General features: G+C 37.1%; 1 protein-coding gene across 4 annotated transcripts in view; it reads right to left on the bottom strand.

Annotated features, from left to right (window-relative positions):
• LOC149152033 (histone deacetylase 15-like) overlaps nt 1-12,444 on the bottom strand; it is a 318,098-nt gene extending 305,654 nt beyond the window's left edge. For 3 of the 4 annotated variants that reach the window (XM_089438338.1, XM_089438340.1, XM_089438341.1), the window contains exons 1-2: nt 12,113-12,444; nt 11,958-12,009 (exon numbers count right to left, since the gene is read on the bottom strand). The gene's annotated coding sequence lies outside the window, so the exon portion shown is untranslated. Of the gene's footprint in view, nt 1-11,844; nt 11,866-11,957; nt 12,010-12,112 lie in introns of those variants that run through there. The other variant, XM_089438339.1, reaches the window with a different exon arrangement.
• Between the last annotated feature and the right edge of the window lie 1,255 nt (nt 12,445-13,699).

Raw genomic sequence — 13,699 nt, 5'->3', positions numbered from 1 at the left:
ATGTATCAAGTCTAGAACACCATTGGCTCTACTGTCACTCCTTGGAAATGTTGTCTTTGCAAACTTTCCAGGTACGCACCCTCTGCACACGTCATCATGTTTCGTACTCACCTCTGGAACACCTGTCACAGTCTTTCTAAGCAACTGAAGTGTTGCATGATGGATATGACCCGACCTCCTATGCCATAGCTCTCCCATATCTCTGTTACTATTATTGTTAACTAGTGCCTTGGATTGTCCAACTGCAACCTGTACAACTTGATGGATATGACGCAACCTCCAATGCCATAGCTCTCCCATATCTTTGTTACTATTATTGTTAACTAGTGCTTAGGATCGTCCAACTGCAACCTGTACAATTTGTTGCTTCTCACCCCAATCTCCTTTACTGAATTCCAATCCTGGTGCTTCAAATACACCTTTTGTCCTTGAAAATATACATCATACCCCTATCTTGAAGAGCATAAACAGAAATCAAGTTCATTCCCAAACTTGGCACATGCAACACATCTATAACATGAATACTCTTGCCTAACTCCCTCTAAATTTGATTGTCCCTCTCCCAACTACAGTACACTTGGACTTGTTTCCCATTTGAATCTGGAAGCCTATCACCTCTACTTTGTAGCTGGAGAAATACTCTCTAACTCCTGTCATGTGACATGACACCCCACTGTCAATATACTAAACTCCTATGGTGGTCGAGCTAGATAAGCAAGCTATAAGAGCGAACTCTCTTCTAGTTTTGAAAACAGCTCATCAATATTCATTGAAGCTATTGTTTGATTTCTTCTTCTTATCACCCTTCTTTTTGTTCAAACATTGACTAACATAATGTCCATGTTGACTCCATCCAAAACACTTGATTTTACTCAAGTCTTTCTTTTTCTTCTCTCCCTTGGAGTCAGGCCCCTTGCTTGAGCCCTTCTTGGATTTGCCCTTTCCTGCAAGAGCAACATTTTTGTCATCCTCATGCTTCTAGCTTTTATTGTTGTTGTCACTGAATAAACTCAACCTAAGTTATTCCTGAGTGAAATCACTTCACAAACGATCCCAATCAGGCAGGTCTTATCATCCATTGATCACTTGGACAAACACGTCCCAGTGCTTTGAGAACCCAATTAGAGTAGTTCTCACGAGCTCATCATAATCTATCTTTTCCACGCAGTTGCTAACTCATCCTTGACAAGTTTGATCCTAGTGAGATAACTGACTATGCCTTCTCCCTTGTTTTGTTTGGTGTTTCTTAGCTTCTCTCTAAGGATCAACTTCCTATTTACAATAGCATTCTAGAACAACTTTAAGATGGCATCCCACATCTTCTTACACGTATCCAATTCTGCAATATGAGGAACAATGTGATCTTTAACCCTGTCTTGGATAATACGCCTAGCCTTGGCATCCTCCTTGCGATAGGTCACTAAGTGTGTTGTATCTATCGGTACGGCAACAACTCTCGTAGGATACTCCTTCAGTGCATGCTCCTCCAGCAATAATAAAATTTTGGATTTCCAAATAGAAAAGTTCGACGCACCATCAAGTTTGTTTTGATCCCTCAATCCAACTGAAGCAATTTTTGAAGCCCTCGAACAATAAATTCCAATAAATCTGAAGAGATCTATCTGCATTAAAACCTTTGATTTCTCCTTTGAAACCTCGCACTCAGATAACCAATAAGCTCAGTGCTCTGATACCATGTGAAATTTCTCGCTACCCAGAAGGTGCTATTAACCCAATTAATTATTTCATATTACTTGCTCATAGCAAAATAATTCTTTTGTTGGAAGTAATGAATAACAACATGAACAACACCATTCACAAAATAAAATCGCAGCGAAAACCAATCACACAACTAACATAAGTATTTTTGGACAAATTTCCCTAGAAAAACCCTAATGTGGGGCAAACCAGTTTTCAGATTTGAGGATTTATATTATTATCCTCAACAAAAATTTCTCTTGAGAAACTACAATTGCTTGCCTGACACTAGCAAAGCTCTAGCAATATTTAACCTTCACTTTTGCTAGTCAAATCAACTTGAATAAACCCCATGGCTTCCCTTTCTGCAATTCGCACTACCTCCAGTAACTTGCACTGGCACTCTAGCAATTCACACTGGCTCTTCCTAGCAATTCTCACTGTCTCCTGGCAAACTCGCACTACCCTCTGGAAACTCAATCTAACTCATGGAAAACTCGATCTACCCTCTTAGCAATTCACACCTCCTCTAGCAAGCTCGCACTGGCCTCTGGAAGACTCACACTCGTTCCTGAAAATAATCTAAACCTCTACTCCTACAAATTTACTAAGCAACTTGGCCTCCTCCTGAAGCTCACAACCTCACTAGAAACACTCGGCCTCGTGCAGAAAATAACTGATAACAAAAACCTCTGGAAAATCTCTTCCTAATCACCATTGCCGAAACCCTCCAAGTGTCTCTTAATTAACACTACTCGATATGTCTCCAAAGTTGCCCATTGATTCCCTTTATAATCTCTCATTCACAAATGAATGGCCACAATTAGAAGTTCACTTGATCCAATCGATGGCTAAGATCATCTTAGAAACTTTCCACAAGCTTCTAGAGGTAAATCAATCTTATCCCAACTAATGTCAATTAATTATCCACTTTCCCTAAGTTTAGACTTAGGAAATATTTAAAAAATCACTAATTGACATAATTAAGATATTTTCCCTAGGTGAAACTTAGGAAAAATTACATGGGCTTGGAGATAATTAATTCCTCTGTGTTCCTAGCCTCAATGACACCTCTCAAGGCTAAAACACATATCCGAGCTAAATATTAAAGAATGTATTCATCTTTTGGTTGTTTTTATCTTCAAGTTTGGAGCATTGATGTTATAAAATTTCATTGAAAGATTGCATGGTGTATTTCAACTTGAAATGAAATAAAATCTCTCCTTGTTGTATTAGCAAACACATAAGTAGAGTACTTGGTTAGGGCCTACAAATTGTTAACTTTTGACCATCTTATCTTGCAATCATAGGAAAAATCGTGTATGTTTGAACAACATATTTACCCCCATCCATTCATAATTTACAGCCCACCTAGGAACCCTGGGACTCCAAATGCCCAATTGGATTATTGGCACTAGTCACTCACCTCGAACCACCCCAAAAGTAGACCTAATCAATCATTTAATTTTCTTGTTTAACTAAGGGCAATTCTTGATTAAATCCTACGCTTTTCTTTCATAAGATTTAGTAATCTTAACCTTATGGATACAACCTTTATGTCAAAGGAAAGTTTACCTAAAGTGAGAAGAGGTTCCATTAAGGTGATTAGCCCGCTTGACTCACCCTTAGGCTAGCACCTATTGTTTAGACTTTGTAACTTGAGTGCAATTTCAACCAATAACGAAAATGATATTTGCATGATTAACACCATTCAAAAAGAAAACAACAAAGAAGAATATGAGGAGAAAGTCCACACCTAAGTCCTTCAATTAGAATAGAGTTTGCCTTCACAAATAGCCCTTCAAGCAAATTTTGCAAACAATTGTTGATTTTTGGTAGCATCGGATGTGCTCTAAGTCTCAAAATGTGCAGGTAGGCTTAGACACATGCATTCTCCAATACCCAGAAATCGTTTTGGGAAATTCCACCCAGAGATAGTGTTATTAAAATAATTAATTATTTTTAATGGGTATTAAAAGGTATTAATATAAACTATGGGTGAAACTTCTAGAAGAAGCCGGAGATCAAATCAATGTGATCCTTGACATTGATTAGGATCTAATATGGGTCGTTGATTGATCAACAAAAGGATTATAAGAGGAAGCTTGATGGGCACTTGGAGGACACACACAAAGAGTTCAGAGTATCGATTTTCTGAAGCAGAGTAGCTGCCGGGAGATTTTCAATAGTGAGCTTTTGCAGTGAGCAGCGGGATAGTTGGGTTGGAGTATCTTCTCCAGGAGCCAAGATCAGTAGCAGAGAGGCAAAGAGACACCAGGAGGAGGCAGCGCAGACCCAGGAGGGGTTGACACTAGGCCAGAAGGGCACACGCAGAGTTGACGTAGAGCCAAAAGGGCTCACGCAGAAGCAGCGCAGTCTTCTAGTGCAGAAATCCAAAATCTGCCAAGGAGCTGAGATTTCTAAGTCGGGAGGGTTGGAAATTGCTCCAAAAGGCAAATGTTTCCCAGTTGCACTGACACAAGGCCTACGCAAGGCCAGCGCAGAGATAGTCGAGGACAGTTGGTTCAATTACCGGAACAGTCAGAATTGCCGAGTAGAGTGAGGTAATCTCACTAAGTTGTTCTGCCAATTTATTTTTCTCTGTAACTGGAGTGTCGGAAGGGCATCCAGAGTTGTATTCAGAAACTATTGCTTAATAATATAAAACCCTCAGAGCTGCTGCACCGGTTTCATGCATTGAGTTTTTCTGAGGACATTTGTCCAAAAAATACTGTCACTTATGCATCTTTCTCTATTTGTTCTGTTCTTGTTTTGGGCAAATTAATTAGTTAAATTAAGGCTGCAATGTGTTAGCTTCAATATTTGTTGTAGGAAACAGTAAATAATTTGTTTCAGTATTTAACAGATAGGAGAAGTTTAATCAGTTGCTGCAGTAGGTGATCGTGTGGGATTCTCGAATTTTCACATCTTATCAAAGCAATGCCAGTAAAGCAAGAAGAACAATGCCAGAGAGCGCAACGCTGAGTAGAAGAGGGAGATTGAAAAAGCTGCAAGAGGCAACAGTTCGACACCCTAGAGGGTTTGCGCAGTCCTAGCTGGAGGACTGGATTTTGAGGCAGTGTCTCTCTGAGTGAGTCGACAGAGAGAAGGGCTACCAAATCGAGATCTTTCCCACCCAGAGTTGACGCAGAGGCAAAAGGGCACACGCAAAAGCAGCATAGTCTTCTAGTGCAAAAATCCGAAATCTACCAGGGAGCTGAGATTTCTAAGTCGGGAGGGCTGGAAACTGCTCCAAAAAGCAAACATTTGCCAGTTGCGCTGACACAGGGCCTACGCAAGGCCAACGCAGAGATAGTTGGGGACAATTGGTTCAACTGCCGGAACAATTGGAATTGCCGAGTAGAGTGAGGTAACCTCACTAAGTTTTATGGCAACATCGGATGTGCTCTAAGTCTCAAAATGTGCAGGGAGGATTAGACACATGCATTCTCCAATACCCTGAAAACATTTTGGGAAATTCCACCCAGAGACAGTGTTATTAAAATAATTAATTATTTTTAATGGGATCCTAAGTCTAAACTTAGGAAATTAAAATAATTGAAAGGTATTAATATAAACGATGGGTGAAACTTCTAGAAGAAGGCAAAGATCAAGTCAATATGATCCTAGCCATTGATTAGGAACTAATATGGGTCGTTGATTGATCAACAAGAGGATTATAAGAGAAAGCTTAATGGGCACTTGGAGGACACATAGAGAGAGTTCAGAGAATCGATTTTTTGAAGCAGAGCGGCTGTCGGGAGATTTTGGGATAGTTGGGTTGGAGTATCTTCTCCAGGACCCAGGATCAACAACAGAGAGGCAAAGAGACACCAGGAGGAGGCAGCGTAAACCCAAGAGGGGTTGACGCTAGGCCAGAAGGGCCCACGCAAAGCTAGAAGGGCTCATGCAGAAGCAACGCAGTCTTCCAATGCAGAAATCCGAAATCTGCCGAGGAGTTGAGATTTCTGAGCCGAGAGGGCTGGAAACTACTCCAGAAGGCAAATGTTTCCCAGTTGGGCTGACACAGGGCCTACACAGGGCCACTCCAAGGATAGCTAGGGACAGTTGGTTCAGTTGTCGGAATTGCCGGGTAGAGTGAGGTAATCTCACTAAGTTTTCCTACCAGTTTATTTTTCTCTGTAACTGGAGTGTTGGAAGGGCATCTAGATTTGTATTTAGAAACTACTGCTTAATAATATAAAACCCTCAGAGCTATTGCACCAGTTTTCCCGCATTGGGTTTTTCCAGGGACATTTGTCCAAAAAATACTGTCACTTGTGCATCTTTCTCTATTTGTTCTGTTCTTGTTTTGGGCAAATTAATTAATTAAGTGAAGGCTGCAGTGTGTTAGCTTTGATATTTGTTGTAGGAAACAGTAAATAATTTGTTTCAGTATTTAACAGATAGGAGAAGTTTAATCAATTGCTGCAGTAGGTGATTTGAATGGGATTCTCGAATTTTCACAACAATATCCAACATCAACATTCAACAATTGGAGATGAAAACATAAGCTTCACATTAATGAGAGAAAGACCTTGAATTTCGAAGCCTTCAACAAATCTTCAACACTAACTATAGAGTATTTTTGCTCAAACTTTCAATAACCATTACAATGCGAGGGAGCTTCTCTTATAGCTCAAAACCCTCAAACATAACATAATAATATCCAAGTTCTAGATCCATCATATCTCTTAGGGAAACATGAAATATAATATCTCCTAACCATCTCCTAAAGACAAGTCAAAATGCATAACAAAATAAAGGGACAGATAAATGGACATGCCACTTTCCCTCTCCTCAAGCAAGACATCCCCTTGAATTAGGCTTGTTTGACCATGAAAATCCATCCAAGATGCCATTTGTAACCTCTTCTCATGGAGCAGTCCTACAAAAAGTCTCAAAGAATGTGCATAGAACCTCTACTTAAGGGAGCACTCCCTTGGATTATGGAGTCAAAACTCTTGGAAGACCAAATATATGCCCAAAATGGTACAATAGGTTAGGGCATTTTCTCTAGAAAGATAATAAACTCATCCTCCAACATGATATATGTGCAAAGAGAACGCACATAGCTATAATAGCAACCTCTATAGATGAAGGAGACATCAAACAATGTGCCAAAGTATAGATCCATGTGCATGAGCATCAGAACATCTCCTTGGAAAACAAAATAAGATAGGCGCTCTAGATGAGTGTGCATGTAGGCTACTTATGCCTCAATAAATGTGCCAAGGAATAAAGATCAAGAGAGTGCTCCACAAAGTAAGGAGTCAACAACCTCAAGTAGCCATCCCAATGCTAAAAAAATCCACATGCACTAGGGGACTCATCCTTCAAGGCAAAGATCACATGAAAAGTTCTAGAAAAATTATGGTTTACACCCTTAACCCAGTTTACAAGTTTGCATGTGTTGTTTAGGCCCAACCCACATGTTTTATCACACTGATATAAATTTCAGTATGCATTAATAGTAAACATTCAAAGAGTACTTCTACTATTTTTCACTTTCCTATCAGTTGAAAATTAACACATAATTTTGGCAAGCATTCACACATGTGAGACACTTATTTTTTGTCAAGGTGACCCTAGAAAAACCCCACAACCTTTTGGGGAAAACCGGTCTTCAAATGAAGATTTTATTGCTTGAGAAAATTAGTCTAAGTACATAAAATAATCATAGTACATATCTCTTTTAGCGACTGAAGCATTAAATGCAAATCTGGAAATTTGTGCCCATTGATTTTTTTCAAATTTCCACAAAATACATGCCCATAAATTTCTGCATTAAATTCTCTGATCAGCTCCTTGAAAATTGTGGCCAAATATAACCTCAAAATCTATGCCAACTGTTGCCTCAATTTTTGTGCTGAAGGTGACTGTTGTACCTCAATTTTTGTGCCAAAAGACAGCTGGAATCCCCCTCGAAATTTGCGCTACCTGTAGCAACAAACCCGAAATTTCTGCCTCAAATTTCAGGCCAAGACAGCGCTGGAACAGTCCTCGAAATTCGTGCCCAAGTGCCTTGAAAATTGTGTTGTTGCCCTCAATTTCTATGATGCTAGCTACCTCGAAATTCATGTTGTTGTTTGTCCTCCTCGAAAATCATGCCCTAACTCAACTCTCCTCCTTGGAATTCGTGCCCTCTTTCTCTGCTGCAAATTCTCCTCAAGTTTTCCTCTCCTCTTCTCCTCATGCTCTCTCAAGTGTGAAGTGAAGAAATGAGCCTCCATTTTCCTCTTTTGTCTCCTTGGAAAAGATTGAATCCCTAAACCTAGGATCTAATGGATGAGATTTAATCTCCAAATCTCAAGATGTCTGGTTGAGATTAACTCTCTCAATTGACCCCCCTCACTTTATAAAATACAAGTGACTTTAATATTATATAAAGTACATGGTACAACACTTTTAAGTATCTTTTCCTCCCATGACATTAATATAACTCATAAATGTCACCAAGACAAAAGTTATTAATGTGTCTACTAGGCTAAAAGGGATAAATGCCTAGTAACACCTCTCCTTGGTACTATTTCCAACAAAAATAAAATGTAACCATTAGAAGGATAGCCCTTCTAAGAATGTGTGTAATGAGAAGAACTCCAGCACTTATACCATAATCATGATGAAGACTTGATAAATGGGGCCACTAAACCCCCTCTAATCAAGGCACTCCACCATAATTCAAATAAAAGGCCTAGAAACAAGGCATATCATAATCTATGATGAAGCACACCACAAGTCAACATAAGAGCTAAACAAGTATACAATCGGACATCACTTATTAGAATGTCTCAACACCCACATAGTGTTCAACAAATATAACTGCCATAGGCATAAGTGATATGCCCCTCACCAAGCTAAGCACTTTGTCGAATCAACCTATCTACCTCTAAAATGTGTGATTACGATGCCAAATATATGATGTCCGTGATGTATATGCATGCAAGTAGCAACATAATGGCTCTAAAACCAATATACTTCAAATGTAGCCTACTTAGGTGAGGTCATCCACTAGTACAAGGCCTCATACAATATGAGAGGTAATAGTAAGCATGGATAGGTGCAAGAGTTGTGTCAATGAGTGGAAAAAATGTCAAAGGGGCGGTGGAAACCTCTTAATTGTAGACCTATCCATGAGGGGTAATAGTAAGCATGGCTAGGTGCAAGAGTTGTGTCAAGGAGTGGAAAAAATGTCAAGGGGTGGTGGAAACCTCTTAATCGTAGACATATAGTTGTTGGGGAAGATAATGTTGAGTTTAGGACATGGCCATCATGTTTTTCATCATTTCAAATTGGAACTCTTCTTGTTGTTGTGTAAGTTCTTGCTTTTATTCTACAAGGATGTTCATGAAGAGTTACCTTTGTCACTACCGATCAACCAAGGGTTGAGCAATGCTAGGAGGATAGGACCGAAAATGTTTTCAAAAGAATTGCATGGAGCCATAGTGCAAATAAATGAGAACTTGATGTTACTTTGAAGATAGAAATAATGATTTGTGGGTTATATGGAGAGAAGGGGCCCAAGAAGATAAATTTGCAAGTGTTGTAAATTTTTGTGGGTTTTAACTAACAACCTGCACAAAAATCAACAAAATAAATAGAAACCATATGAGCATGCAAATAAGGACAAACAATTCTACCAACCATGACCAGGATTAACATGTCTTTAAATCACTCAAACTACTTGGAATTGAGAGCTCAAAGAAAAGTTCAAGCAAGAAAAACTCCCGCGGGGACCAAGATTGCAGAACTCTAAAGAGGCCCTAGTCTTAAGGATCTAACACCAATTGATATGGGCACACAACCACATGCCAATAGAAAGAAGAATGTGACAATACACACATATTGTACACTATTTATGGTATTATGTATAAAGAGGGGTGCAAAATTGTTCAAGAGTGATCAAGTTTAACCATGTCTTCTAGGGTTACAAACAAATGTGGTTGATCATCAAAATGGAAAGGTAGATACGCATGTGTGCACGTTGTGTACATAGTCCACTACGAATTATGCACAATGAGATTGGAAAAGTATAGATTATAATTTAATAAAACATAGTCTGACTAAGCCCGCCAAGGACTTATGGCCTAAGCCCCATAACCATGCTCTATGTGGCTACCCATAATAAAAACTTATAGGAGCAAATAGTATGTTCAACCTTAAAGTCATTTATTTAAAGTTATTTTGCATTGAACAATTCCTTCAAGCTAATTATACTATCATAGCAAATTGATCAAACTAGCTACATAGACCTTCAATGGCAAATGAAATATCTTCCAATACAATAATCGATTTAAACAAAGCATTCTTAATACACCATCCTTCTTAGTCTTGTCCACTTCCACTGTTCATGTGACTACCATTTACTAATTTATTAAGAGACGAGTAGCAAATGTTATTGCTGATTTCAAGATTTAAGATGCCATCCTCTTCCAACCTTTTTTAACACACCCAATAACTATGTTACTCTATATCTTGAGGAGACATTTCTTCATAGGTGATTAATTTTGACTGTGAAAGCTATAACAGATAATCTATAGCATATAAAGTGCTCAGGTATTTCCTCGAGTACTTATCCCCTACTCCTCGATGAAATTGTCCATAAAATTCAAATAGTAATTGATGCATAAGAGTGCAAGAATTATGTCCAGACACTAAAAGCTTAACCACATTTCAAAAAAAAACTATAACCCATTAAAAAATTACTATGCAAAATCTTTAAGAATTATGACCATGGGTCACATACACATATTTTGCAATTACACTTCCATGATAGCCCTTAAATTTAGGGCTCTCATTAATTAAGGACTTTTATGGTTGTTAAAGGATATTTAAATGGTGTTAAGCCATTATCTATTAAAGGTCGTATAATTAAATGCTAAAATGACCTAATTTAGATGTATTTAAGTTTGATTTTGATAATTTAATCTAATGTTGATCTTCCCAAGCATCATAATGACCAATTAAGTATTTTGACATGGGATTTGACTTTTGGTCATAGCCTAACTCACACAGTTAAAGTTCAAGTTTGGATTCAGCAATGATTAGGTTCGATCCGAATTCAAATTTTTCGATGAGGTTCATCTACAGACATACATATATAGATAGATAGATTGCTATAGTGAACCTGGAAACTGCAAGGATAGATTACAAGCTTGAGCTATGACATGAGACTACAAGCTTGAACTGTGACATTAGGTTACAAGCTTGCACTGTGGACTTAGTGAACGGCCATCAGGTTCAACGAGTCTCAAAAAAATAAATTAGGTTCATCAAATTTTGATCCTTGAGGTTGAAGTTCAGTGAGCCTTGTGACATAGCTAATAACAAGTCATGAAATTAAATGACTAGATATCAACAGGATTTGAAGAGTTTAAAGCCCTATCTTTAAGTTATTATTCTTATGATTGATAACTTTCACAAGACGCAATTAACACGAATACATAACAAACGTCCAAAACCATGTAGATGCTATGAGTTGCACTCATTTTAGAAAAGCAACATACAAGCAACCTTTTCTCGATCTCCATACGCCTACAGAAGATTGCACGCTAGATATGAACGTTATAAAATGATACAATGTTAATGAACTCTAGACTCTCTTGATGGACAGAGCTATTACCCCAGCAGCTTGCACTTTTGGTTCATATCTAAGAATGTTTTTAGGTTTATGCAATCCAATAATGAACAAAAATATAGGATTCTTAGAGTGAACTACAAACTCACTCCTTGGACATGTATACTTAAAATCTAGACAGTCCACTCGAGGTGGACTGCATTCAAACAACTAAAGTTTTAAGGAGTGGTTTTAACAGCCGTCATTGAACAGTTCGATGATTTGCCTCTGAATTTTAAAGAGGAGAAACATTAAAGCAAAGTGGGTGCGAAGAATTGAAAGTTAAGCCATACGTTACTACTAACTATAGTGTCGTCTTTATATTATTCAAAGTGTCTTAGAGATAGAGACAGAACAAACTGACGGTGCTAGTAATTAACATGCAAAATGCTAATAAGATATACCAAAAATAATGTCTAGTGAATTTTGTTGTTTTATAACATCACCAAAATCTATTACTATAATGGTGGCAACGGAATAGGGAATCAACGCGAGCTAAGCTTCGACAGTTTCCTGAAGCGAGAAGTTACGAGAATTGATCGCGCGACCACCACTTCCGAAATCGAAGCCCCTAAAATCGCACCCGCCTTACTATTTCGTTTGAAAAATATGTATTGACGATTTTGTGAAGTAATAATCATACCAGTCCAGGTAGGTCGTTGGATGCTCTGTTTAACCTTATACCCTAAACCCACCTACATAAAAGAAGGAAATCGTGGTCAAACAAACAGAGTCTGCCTCAGTATCTCTGTATGTTACTAAAAATACTAAGGAGAAAAATCACCAACCGTCACTTACCTCGCCGCCCGCATGATTATGATGATGATTCTGCCATTGTTATTACAAGCGAAGTGGCTAATCCATACGAGACTGAAAGGGGGAAGAGAAAAACGGAGGGAGCGAGCTGATAATTAGAATTTCAATTAATCCTCCGATAGTTAATTAATCACCTAATCCTCTCTGTCACGTAATGGAGAAATAAATGCAAATTCGTGCTTGCACAGAGAGGCTTGGTAAACTCGTGAGTGAGAAATGGAGTTTAAGCGCGTAAACGATCTACACGCCCCGAGTTTTGGAGAGCGAGGAGGCAGCTCGATTCGATTATTGGAACTCTCAACTCCCTATTTTCTTTTTCATGTAAAAGAAAATTAATATTTATATACTATGAAGCTGGTGGTCTGATTTTTAAATACCTAAATTTAATTTGTAAATCCAAGTGGATATATATTAAACATTTTATTTTGTTTTTCTATGCCACTTTGCTGAATGCGTTCTCGGTATGTTTTACTTCGGTCAATATCAATAAATGTTTTGTTTACGGAATCTTGTCTTAAACTGAAATGAAGTGAGTATGCACTCGAACTTCGCCTTTCTTAACTTCTAAAACGAATGGATTTAGCAAAAAAAATCATGGTTAACTATGGTAATTGTACAAAAAAATTGTTGCGATTAATAATGGTATTTTAATTAAAAAAATTATATTAAAATTTATTTTTATAAATATCCATTTGTAAACTGAATGGTTTAATTTAATATATAGATTTTTAGTTTTTCTAAATTTATAAAACAAATGGATTAACTATCATACTTGTAAAAAACTATTATGATTAACCATTGTATTTATATAAAAAGGTGTTATGGTTAACAATTATATTTAATAAAAAAACTAATATTAAATTATATTTTTATAAATATCAATTTGAAAATTAATTTTAATGTGAATAGTTTAATTTGATGTATAGATTTTTGTTTTTTTTAATTTATAAAATAAATGGATTGAACCATCATACTTGTAAAAAAATATTATGGTTAACCATGTACTCGTAAAAGTGTAAAAGTGTTATGGTTATTGAATTGAGACTTTTGTGATCCATATCAATTGTTTGAGGAATCTTCGGCGAAAATCACATAGAAAAACTTTTGTCGACGCGCTTCGAAGTGGTTCATTGTCAGGACAAGTTGAATGAGCAGATCTCACTAAGCACTAGATAGGGCAGAGAATCCCATGACATAATTCTCTTTCCATAAATATCAATTTGTCAGCGAGTTTCAATGTGAATGGTTTAAATGATATACAGAATTTTTGCTTTCTTAACTTATAAGATTTTAAAAATTAATATTAAATTTTATTTCCATAAATATCAATTTGTCAATAAATTTCAATAAGAATAGTTTAATTTGATGTATAGAAATTTTGTATTTCTTAACGTATAAGACAATTGGTTTAATCATCATACTTGTAAAAAAGTATTATTGTTAACCATTGTATTTGTAAAAAACTATTATAGTTAATAATTATAATTTAATAAAAACTAATATTAAATTATATTTCCATGAATATCAATTTGTCAACTAATTTACCCGGATGCGGGTGACAACCATGAT

Source organism: Pinus tabuliformis, chromosome 9 (genome assembly GCF_031772625.1).
Source record: "Pinus tabuliformis cultivar Carrire ecotype Pingquan chromosome 9, CPIR1, whole genome shotgun sequence".
Taxonomy (NCBI): Eukaryota; Viridiplantae; Streptophyta; class Pinopsida; order Pinales; family Pinaceae; genus Pinus; species Pinus tabuliformis.
Note: the sequence above shows the minus strand (reverse complement) of the source record. Positions and strands in the feature narration are given on the sequence as shown.